Source organism: Danio rerio, chromosome 19, assembly GCF_049306965.1.
Source record: "Danio rerio strain Tuebingen ecotype United States chromosome 19, GRCz12tu, whole genome shotgun sequence".
In the NCBI taxonomy this organism is placed as follows: domain Eukaryota; kingdom Metazoa; phylum Chordata; class Actinopteri; order Cypriniformes; family Danionidae; genus Danio; species Danio rerio.
Window position 1 is genome coordinate 31,025,651 of NC_133194.1, and position 10,782 is coordinate 31,036,432.

At 35.7% G+C, this 10,782-nt stretch overlaps 1 long non-coding RNA gene across 1 annotated transcript; it reads left to right on the forward strand.

Annotated features, from left to right (window-relative positions):
- The first annotated feature begins 4,496 nt into the window (after nucleotides 1-4,496).
- Nucleotides 4,497-9,132, forward strand: LOC103909239 (uncharacterized). Its single transcript, XR_659031.5, has 3 exons — nucleotides 4,497-4,763; nucleotides 5,754-6,496; nucleotides 8,725-9,132. It is a non-coding gene; the product is annotated as an uncharacterized lncRNA (long non-coding RNA).
- The last annotated feature ends 1,650 nt before the right edge of the window (nucleotides 9,133-10,782 follow it).

The following is a 10,782-nucleotide window of genomic DNA, read 5'->3' on the forward strand; positions in this document are numbered from 1 at the left end:
TAAGATCAATAGAGACTTAAAAATAATAAAAAGTTTTAAAAGTATGTTAAACATCACCACGCAATGTATTATGTAGTATATATATATATATATATATATATATATATATATATATATATATATATATATATATATATATATATATATATATATATATATATATATATATATATAAGCAATATTACACAAGTAGCAGTGAAATATGGCTGTATATCAGCAATGGTGGAAGGCGTGCAATGCCTTAGCGTCCCACCATTGCTGATACAGCCATATCGCACTGCTACTAGTGTGATATTGCATTTATACAACAATTCGATGGCACAATCGTGTATATAAATAAGAAAATCAAACATGGAGAGTCTAAAAACCTTTTTTTACTAGGACTACTATCTTCCGCCATTCATTCACATTTGCAGCTGATGTCAAAACAGCAGAAGCCTTTACTAATTTACCAATGTCACTTTAGAGCTAGTGTTTGAACGACTCTCTAATGTCTAAAGTGACAGCTAACGGCTGATTTTGCTCACGCTTTAAGATTATAAGGCTGAACGTGACATGAAATGCCATCCATCTACAGCATACCTGCCAACACTCCCGTTTATCCTGGGAGTCTCCCATATTTCAGACCCATCTCCCCTTTTGTTCTGTCTCCTGGAAAACTCACAAAGTTTTTAAATATTTTATCTTTGCCATGATGACAGTTCATACTATTTTACTAAATACTTTTTCAAGATTTTTTCTTCAATACAGCTTAAAGTGACATATAAAGGCTTAACTAGGTTAATTAGGTTAACTAGGCAGGTTAGGGTAATTAGGCTTATTAACTGATTGTATTATTGTATCAAGCTTTAAACTGGTAAATGCATCTCTTGTTTAATGCATGCAAATATTATGCTAGGTGCTTTGAAACACTGTTGAATCAGAAAAGCATTATGCAAATCAGTTTTGCTTGATTGGTTATCAAGTGTATTGCAAGTTCCAATTGCAAGTTTCCTATTTTATTTTTTATATATTTTTTATAAATTATACTAATGCAAATTTGCCAAAAAAAAATTTTAAATAAAAAATAAAAAAGCCCCCAAAAAAATATTGTATACTGTACAAAAGAGGTGCGGCATAGTGGCTCAGTGGCACTGTGGACTCACAGCAAGAAGGTCTGTCTCAGCTGGACGAGTTAGCAATGCTGTGTGGAGTTTGCATTTTCTTCTCGTGTTTGCGTGGGTTTCCTTCGGGTGCTCTAATTTCCCCCACAGTCCAAAAGCATGCGCTATAGGTGAATTGGGTAAGCAAAATTGATCTTGATGTATGGGTGCGTGTGTGAGTTGAATGTACTGGAAATACACTCTTGTTATATTCAAGTCTTATTTGTCAAAGTTACTCCCCAGTAACAAGCACTTACATTTGTGTTGCCTGTTACAAGAATTATTTCTTAATGTGTTAATGCACACACTTCACCTCTATCCCAACTAGCAGGTCATTCATTCGCTCCATCCTGCGAGAGCGAATCTTAACATTTCGCCACCTGAACCATAAATCATATTAATAGGCTTAAATGGCCTATGAATCCACTGCTGGCTGCTCCTCATGAAAGCAGCTTTCACCATTGCTTAAACTGTCAGAATCCAGACAGGTATTACAAGTGGAGGTGGCCATACAGAACAAGCCAGTTGGGTATCATTCGATTTCAACTAGCTTGCATCACATATTAGCCAATGTGGCCCCTCCTCAATCCTTCCACTTCATAGAAACACTATGAGCTTTTCTCATTTTTCTATTTTATGGGCTTTTTAGCACAGCCAGGGTCATTCGGTCCACACTGAGAAAAACTGTTCAGTTGTTTCTAGTGATTCAATCAATCAATTTTCCTGTATTTCGGAGCTGAGGTTTTAACATGCATTGCACACCAGCAATGGACCAGAAATCATCTCTTGCTAATGAGATGTGAAAGCCAATTCTGAGCTAATTTAGTCAAATCAGCTGTGGCAGTTTTTTTGAAACGCATAACCGACATGAGAAATGTTCCCAGTAGGATGCATCAATGCAAAAATGTAATAGTGGAGAAATTTCATGATCTCAGTTTCAGTGCCCAAAAGCCAAAGTGATATGCTAATAAACACACTTCATTATTTAAATTGCTAAATATTAATTAATAAATGCGCACGTTTAATTTAAACTAAACTTTAAACTTTTTTTTCTGAAAGTAATTATTTTAAGTAAACAGTCTGTAATAAGAACACCTAAATTTGATGTTTTATTTTTTATTTATTTATTTTTTTTTAATTGCTGCATGATTAATATTAATTAACAGACAGAGGCACTTCTATCAGAATTAGAATCAGTTTTATTGCCAAGTGTGCTTCACACTCATAAGGATTTTGCTTTGGCTACAAAAGCTTCCAGTGACAAGTGACAACACAAAATAAATATGAAAAAAGATGATAAACATAAAAAAAAGAGATGCAGTTAGTCAAGAAATCTAGACGTTGAAGTGTATGTACAGATTTGTTATAAATATACAGGTTATACACGGTGCTGCAAACAAATGCGAATGTTGAAAGTATTGCATTGTATACTGATATAAGGTGCTCTGTACAAGTGGGTATGAGAAAGAATTGTACATATTTATTGCACAGTTGGGATATTTATTGCACATTGGGATATTTAACTGTTTATAAGGTAGATTGCCTGACGAAAGAAACGTTTCCTGTGCCTGGCTGTTTTTGTGCTTGGTGCTCTGAAGCACCGACAAGACAGTAACAGTTTGAACAGGTAGTGTGCTGGGTGCGAGGCGTCCAGAGTGATTTTGCGAGCCCTTTTACTCACTCTGGAGGAGTACAGTTCTTAAAGTGTAGGAAAGGTACTGCCAGTGATTCTACTAGAATCTAGTAGTTCTACTAGAATTCATTAGCATGGCAAGGCTTAACGTACAGATCTGACAACCCTTACAGAAAAGTCACATGAATTTCACATGTGATCACATGTGACCACATGTGATCACATGTGACAACATGTGATCACACATGACCACATGTGAAGTTTATGTGACCACATGTGGACAACATGTGAAGTTCATGTGGCCACATGTGAAGTTTATGTGATCACACATGGCCACATGTAAAGTTTATGTGATCACACATGGCCACATGTGAAGTTTATGTGACCACATGTGAAGTTCGTGTGGCCATATTTGAAGTTCATGTTACCACATGTGAAGTTAATGTGACCACATGTGAAGCTCACGATTACATGTGTTCATGTGACCACATGTGAAGTTTATGTGACCACATGTGAAGCTCACGACCACATGTGTTCATGTGACCACATGTGAAGTTTATGTGACCACGTGGACAACATGTGAAATTCATGTGGCCACATGTGAAGTTCGTGTGGCCATATTTGAAGTTCATGTTACCACATGTGAAGTTAATGTGACCACATGTGAAGCTCACGATTACATGTGTTCATGTGACAACATGTGAAGTTTATGTGACCACGTGGACAACATGTAAAATTCATGTGGCCACATGTGGACAACATGTGAAGTTCATAGGGCCACATGTGATCACCTTTGACCACATCTGAAGTCAATGTGACCAAATGTGGACAACATGTAAAATTATGCTATCCACATGTGGACAGCATAATGATCACATGAACCCACATGTGAAAAACATCATCATCTGAAAACCATATTTCATGATGACCAACACTATACCGTGAATAAGTGCAAAACTGCAGTATAACAGCATTATAAAGGAGGATAAATGAGGTAAAATTATGTGCAACTGCAAAATAATGAACTATAAAATTCTAATAAAATTACATCAACAACAGTACAATTTGCAGTATATTCATGTACAACTTTACTACACTTGTGCATTGTGCTGATATATAATCTAATATCCAATTTTCCAATGCTGTGGCAATGCTGTGCTGTACTTGCTACATTTTTTTGTACTTTTATTCAGGGATGTTTTGGAAACAAGTAACTTAAATAGAATTTGAAGAGTTTATTTGCAATGATAATTCTGTTTTAGTAATTTTTAAATATAAAGTTTTATGTTGTTTCTTGGGTTCAAAAAACATGATTTATAAAAAGTAAAAATGTAATGAGATTTAATATTGTGTACATGAGTACAATGGCAAAAAATAAATGGATTTCTGAATCAGTCTGTAGGGAATTGAGAGTCGACTTCAAAAGAGTCGATTCCTCGACTCTCAATGGACGTAGTGCCGGAGTCGACTCCAAGACAGGATTCGATTCCTAGAGTCGAGTCTTTTTTTTAACCCTTTTAAATGAAGCAGTTACAAGCTACAGTAACTTATACTACTCTTTCTCGAGCACGAAGAAGACAGAAGGCGCTCGCTTTAAATGCGTACTCACACATTTTGCGATTTTGCTTTTGAATTATGCGACCACGAGGCACTCTTACGCAACTGGGGTGAACTTGCGCGCGCGTTCATCACAGAAGAGCATTCGCGGCAACGCGCGCGTTGTCCTGACAACAAGGATTCACAAACAAACGCAGTTTCTTAACGGTCGTTTAGCAATCTTTTGTCCGTTTTGTCTCCTTATTTCGGTCGCGAAATGAAGATAAAATACGTGTTTGTTGATATATTAACTGTAAATGCCATTCACATATGAACACTAACGTACCACAGTTAAAATAAAAAGTCACGGTCAAAGGACAAAAGAGAGGGCTACGTTTTTTGGAGAAGCTGGACCATTTTGACCTTATCATCTTCAGCGGTATAATTCAGCGGTAAGTGCATATTCATATACTGTCCTCACAACTTTATAATTTAGGATGTGTAGAGAAACTTAACGTAACCTTAACAGTTGGTTCTGCAAGTACAACAACAAAAAAAGAGAATATGTTCAGAATATTTGACCAAGCCAGTGATACCAGTCAAACGCGCGCCAAAAGATATCCGAGCTCATTCACTTGCTTAAAACACTGCAAATGTTGTAATTGATGCAACTGTATTAGTGATGTATTAATTTGTATTAATCCAGAATTCTCTTTTAACACATTAACTAAAATTTAATTGAATAGGGTTTTATAAACCTGATCTAAATGACTATTGTGCTTGGTTTTAAATTGAAATGTCCTAAATGTAAATAATGGAATAGATACAATAATAGATATTAAGGTAAGCAGAAGCTACTTGTTTATTTTATGTATTTCATTTCAAAAGTACTTAATAACAGTTCTGTAGATCTGTCATTATTTTAAAGGCTTGTCCATCCTTTCCAGAAACATTGGTTTATATTTTGTTTAACTTATCTTTTTATTGAGATACACTAGCATTTAAAAGTTTTAGATGGTAAGATTATTTAAACAATATTGAAAGACGTGTGGCTGCATGTACTTTCTTTAAAATACACTAAAACCAATTTTTAAAATTGATTTATAATACGTTTCACAATGTAAAGTTAATTTCTAATTTATTGTAAAACTTCATTTATCCCTGTGATACAAAACTTTAATTCAATCTTCATTATTGCATGTTAACTTAATCTTACTTTTTATGAAGATTATAGCATACAAGATTAATATGTGTAAGATGTTAATGAACATAGATATGATATCATTTTTAGTTTTGTCTGACTCTCTTTCTTTCTTTCTCTCTCTCTCTCTCTCTCTCTCTACTTGTATTAATGAAGTTTTAAGATTAGATATTATAGACTAATATTGGTGTTAAAAAAATCTGTCACAGTGGTTGATTGTTTCTCTTTGCTTTTTGTACAGAAATCAATGATGTGCAGGGGTTTAAAAAGTACAGCTTGGGAAATATAAAGATGATGGTTAATTTAAAGAAGAAGCCTGACACATTGGAGACTTAACCATCTTCAAAGGACAATGCTACAATTCAAGGAAGTCGACAGTTGTCTCAATTATACAGTTTTGCCTTTTTTTTGTACCATAGTCTAAGTTTGTATTTTGATTGCCTAGAAGGTATTTCTTATTAAAGAAAAAAAAAATATATATATATATATATATATATATATATATATTAAAGCAAAATCTTTTACTAGCCACTAGTTGTACCTTCTTAGTCTACAGATTCCTTATAGGTACTTTGTTTTATAGCAGTTAACAGTCTGTGACTGCAGGGTGATTCAAAAAGAATAACACAACTTTGAAAATCTGTATTTAATCAAAGAAACATGATGACAACAGCTCTCCTAGCGACCTAATGAGTAACCAAATGAAACTTCAGAGCTTCCTTAAATCGACGACAGAAAGAGCTTAGCTCCCCTTTTCTTCTTTGCAGAGTTTTCGATTTTCAAATTTGTGGGATTCCTTTTGAATCACCCTGTATACAGTTTTTTCTGTTTTTAACATCTGATGTTTCCTGATAGGTAATCGTTTACATCACTTTGGGAGAGGGAGTGAAAACGGGCAGTCAATCAGTGTCTGAAAAGAGAAAATACACCCAATACAGAGGCTATTCCAGAGGCTTCCAGTGCACAAAGTTAATGTCTTAACAGGTAACTTTTATAGCGTTTGCTATCTCTAATGCGTAGAGATGGCAAATGTACATGCATCCTTTACTCAAGTAGAAGTACAGATACTCTGGTAAAAGTTGAACTACGGACTAGACTTTTCTACTCAAGTAAAAGTAAATAAGTACAGCCTGAAATATGTACTTAAGTAAAAAGTATTCATTACTAATATCTGTTTTAGTTTCATGGTGGTAACTACACCTCACAAAATGCATACATTTATACAAAATTACTTACATTTCAAATTTTTTTTTTGTAAAAAAAGTTGTTGCCAATTTTTAGCTGCAAAGTAGCCAAGCAACATCATCCTACAGGGCTTGACATTACAACTGTTTTGGTCGCATATGCGCCCAAAGTTTTATCTTTGCGACCTCAAAATGTATTTGGCAGCATTTATGCGAGTGCATAAAATTGTTGTTTTCACAGAAAAATGTTCACCACATGCGCGGAATTAGGAGGCATTCACGCAAGCATCTTTACACCTAAAAACACCAAACGCAGCACTAAAGAATAGTTTATAACAGTTAACACGTCAACTTGCTGCACTAAGCAAAGCCCGTCTTCAAGCTTTTTTTATTTGCCAATTGCGCTAGAACAGAATGCGAATGGATTGGTTAATATCAGCTGTCAATCACTAAGTTCCAATGACAGGGAGCTACAGCTGCAAAAATGCAAAGGTCTGGATAAGAGAGAATGAAAACAACACTGATAGATTTAGTTTTAGAAACCATCTACAGTTACAAATCATGGCACATCTGATTAGTCATTATGTGGAGAATGTCAATCCAGCATTTACACTTTTCGAAGAGTGGATAAAAGACATCTAGTGGTCAAAGTCCGCTATGAAAATGATTATAGCATTCACTGTAAAACTGGTGGGATGGAGTTTTTAAGTAACAGTGTTTGCCACTTAATCTACACATTTTAAGCACGAGATGTTCTAACGTGAAGTTTACTTGTTCTCCCTGTATTCGTGTGGGTTTCCTTCGGGTGCTCCGTTTTCCCCCACAGTCCAAAGATATGCAGTATAGGTGAATTGGGCAGGCTAAATTGTCCGTAGTGTATACGTGTGATTGGGTGTGTATGAATGTTTTCCAGAGATGGGTTGCAGCTGGAAGGGCATCTGCTGCGTAAAACAGATGCTGGATAAGTTGGCGACTCCGAATTAAAAAAGGGACTAAGCCGGAAAAAAATGAATGAATGTTCAACCGTTATTTAATCCTTTATTTAATCATCACAATGCTGTTAATCGTGCGACTGATACCGCAGTCACCATCGCTAAAGAGCATGCATTCACTGAGATGAAACTAATATTGCAGTTCATGAAAAGACCGTTATATATTAGGGTGACGTATGCAAATAATAAGTTATATGTCAATAGCATCTGTGCAGTATCAGACACCACCCATAAGAACAGCACAGTTATTATAGTTAATTCAGTTCATCTCATTCACGTCAAGCAGTGCATGCAGGGCCAGTGAGCGCATGCAGATTTTTGTTTATTTGTTAGTTGTGATTAGAGTGGTAATATATATTGGAATCTGTTAACATAAAACGTTTAGTAACGGTGCTCATATTTGTCGGTGGGTGCGACTAAATTTTGTCTGGTGCATCCAAATTTTTGAAGTTAGGAGCACCGGTGCTACCAAGAAAAAAAGGTTAATTTCGAGCCCTGTGTATCATCAGCTGAACACAAAACACTATAGCTGTTAAGAACAGCAGCTGTCATACTTGTTTGTATACTCTTGAATATAATTCTGTAGGCCTATATATTTATAACTAATAAATGTCTTAAATTTAAAACCTAATTTTTTTTCATAACATATTTCAGTTTTTGTCTTTTGATAAAATAAAAAAACTAAATGTATTTGACTACATATTTTTTGCATTATACTAAAGCTACGTCTGCTCCACAAAGCACATTAAAGCGAAAGTAACGAGCCTGATTTAAAAATGTAAGGAGTAGATTTGTATTCAAATGTAAGAAGTAAAAGAAAAATATTTCAGAAAACGTTAACAGTGGAGTATAATACTGACACTAGACATATCTACTTAAGTAAAGTAACAAAGTTTGTACTTCATTACTACCTATTTCTGCTAATGTGAAAAAATGTGATCTAAATACTATGAATTCATTTTGCATTCACGTGTATGCATTTGAGCATTTGGTAGTTTCTTTTATTAAAAATAAGTTTTGTATTTTTTTCTTACAGATTACAAGATCAAGTCATTAACATGAACCAAAAGGACAAACTCGTCAAAAGCAAAACTCACTTTCCTTTGGCTTTTCTTTCCCTTTTCATCACGGGTCATCACAGCAGAATGAACTAGCAATTACTGTGGTACATGCTTTTTTCACCAGATGCTCTCATATGCAGAATTGACCAGAGCACCCGAAGGAAACCCACGCAAACATGGGGTGAACATGCAAACTCCACACCTGGCACACCTGAGACTCGAACCAGTGACCTTCTTGCTTTGAGGCAACAGTGATGACCACGGAGCTACCATGTGGCCCCTTTTGTATTCACATTATATTAGTGACAGTTTTCCCCTCAAGATATTTCAGTAAATAATTGTTGTGATTTTGTATAATTGACAATAAATTGTTTGTATTTATATTTAAGTTTAAGAATAACTTTTGTTCACACTAATGCACAAATTTTATGGTGTGAAGTACACAAGAGAAAAGCCACAAGAGATTTTTACATGGGAACGCATGTTTCAATGCTCACCATCAAAATTCTAAATACAAACATTTTCCCATGTGATCACTTGTGAATGCACATGTAGTTCACATGTGAATTCACACAAAAACGTTAAAATTCACAGGTTTTCCCATGTGATCACATGTGGTTAACATGAAAATTCACACGAAATCGTTCCAAATACACACGTTTTCCCATGTGATCACATGTGAATTCACACAAAAGCGTTCCAAATACACACGTTTTCCCGTGTGATCACATGTGGTTCACATGAAAATTCACACAAAATCGTTCCAAATACACACGTTTTCCCATGTGATCACATGTGAATTCACACAAAAGCGTTCCAAATACACACGTTTTCCCATGTGATCACATGTGAATTCACACAAAAGCGTTCCAAATACACACGTTTTCCCATGTGATCACATGTGAATTCACACAAAAGCGTTCCAAATACACACGTTTTCCCATGTGATCACATGTGAATTCACACGAAAGCGTTCCAAATACACACGTTTTCCCATGTGATCACATGTGAATTCACACGAAAGCGTTCCAAATACACACGTTTTCCCATGTGATCACATGTGGTTCACATGAAAAGTCACACGAAATCGTTCCAAATACACACGTTTTCCCATGTGATCACATGTGGTTCACATGAAAATTCACACGATATCGTTCCAAATACACACGTTTTCCCATGTGATCACATGTAAATTCACACGAAAGCGTTCCAAATACACACGTTTTCCCATGTGATCACATGTGAATTCACACAAACGCGTTCCAAATACACACGTTTTCCCATGTGATCACATGTGAATTCACACGAAAGCGTTCCAAATACACACGTTTTCCCATGTGATCACATGTGAATTCACACGAAAGCGTTCCAAATACACACGTTTTCCCATGTGATCACATGTGAATTCACACAAAAGCGTTCCAAATACACACGTTTTCCCATGTGATCACATGTGAATTCACACAAAAGCGTTCCAAATACACACGTTTTCCCATGTGATCACATGTGAATTCACACAAAAGCGTTCCAAATACACACGTTTTCCCATGTGATCACATGTGAATTCACACGAAAGCGTTCCAAATACACACGTTTTCCCATGTAATCACATGTGGTTCACATGAAAAGTCACACGAAATCGTTCCAAATACACACGTTTTCCCATGTGATCACATGTGGTTCACATGAAAATTCACACGATATCGTTCCAAATACACACGTTTTCCCATGTGATCACATGTGAATTCACAAGAAAGCGTTCCAAATACACACGTTTTCCCATGTGATCACATGTAAATTCACACGAAAGCGTTCCAAATACACACGTTTTCCCATGTGATCACATGTGAATTCACACAAACGCGTTCCAAATACACACGTTTTCCCATGTGATTCACATGAAAATTCACACGAAATCGTTCCAAATACACACGTTTTCCCATGTGATCACATGTGGTTCACATGAATATTCACACGAAGTCGTTCCAAATACACACGTTTTCCCATGTGATCACATGTGAATTCACACAAAA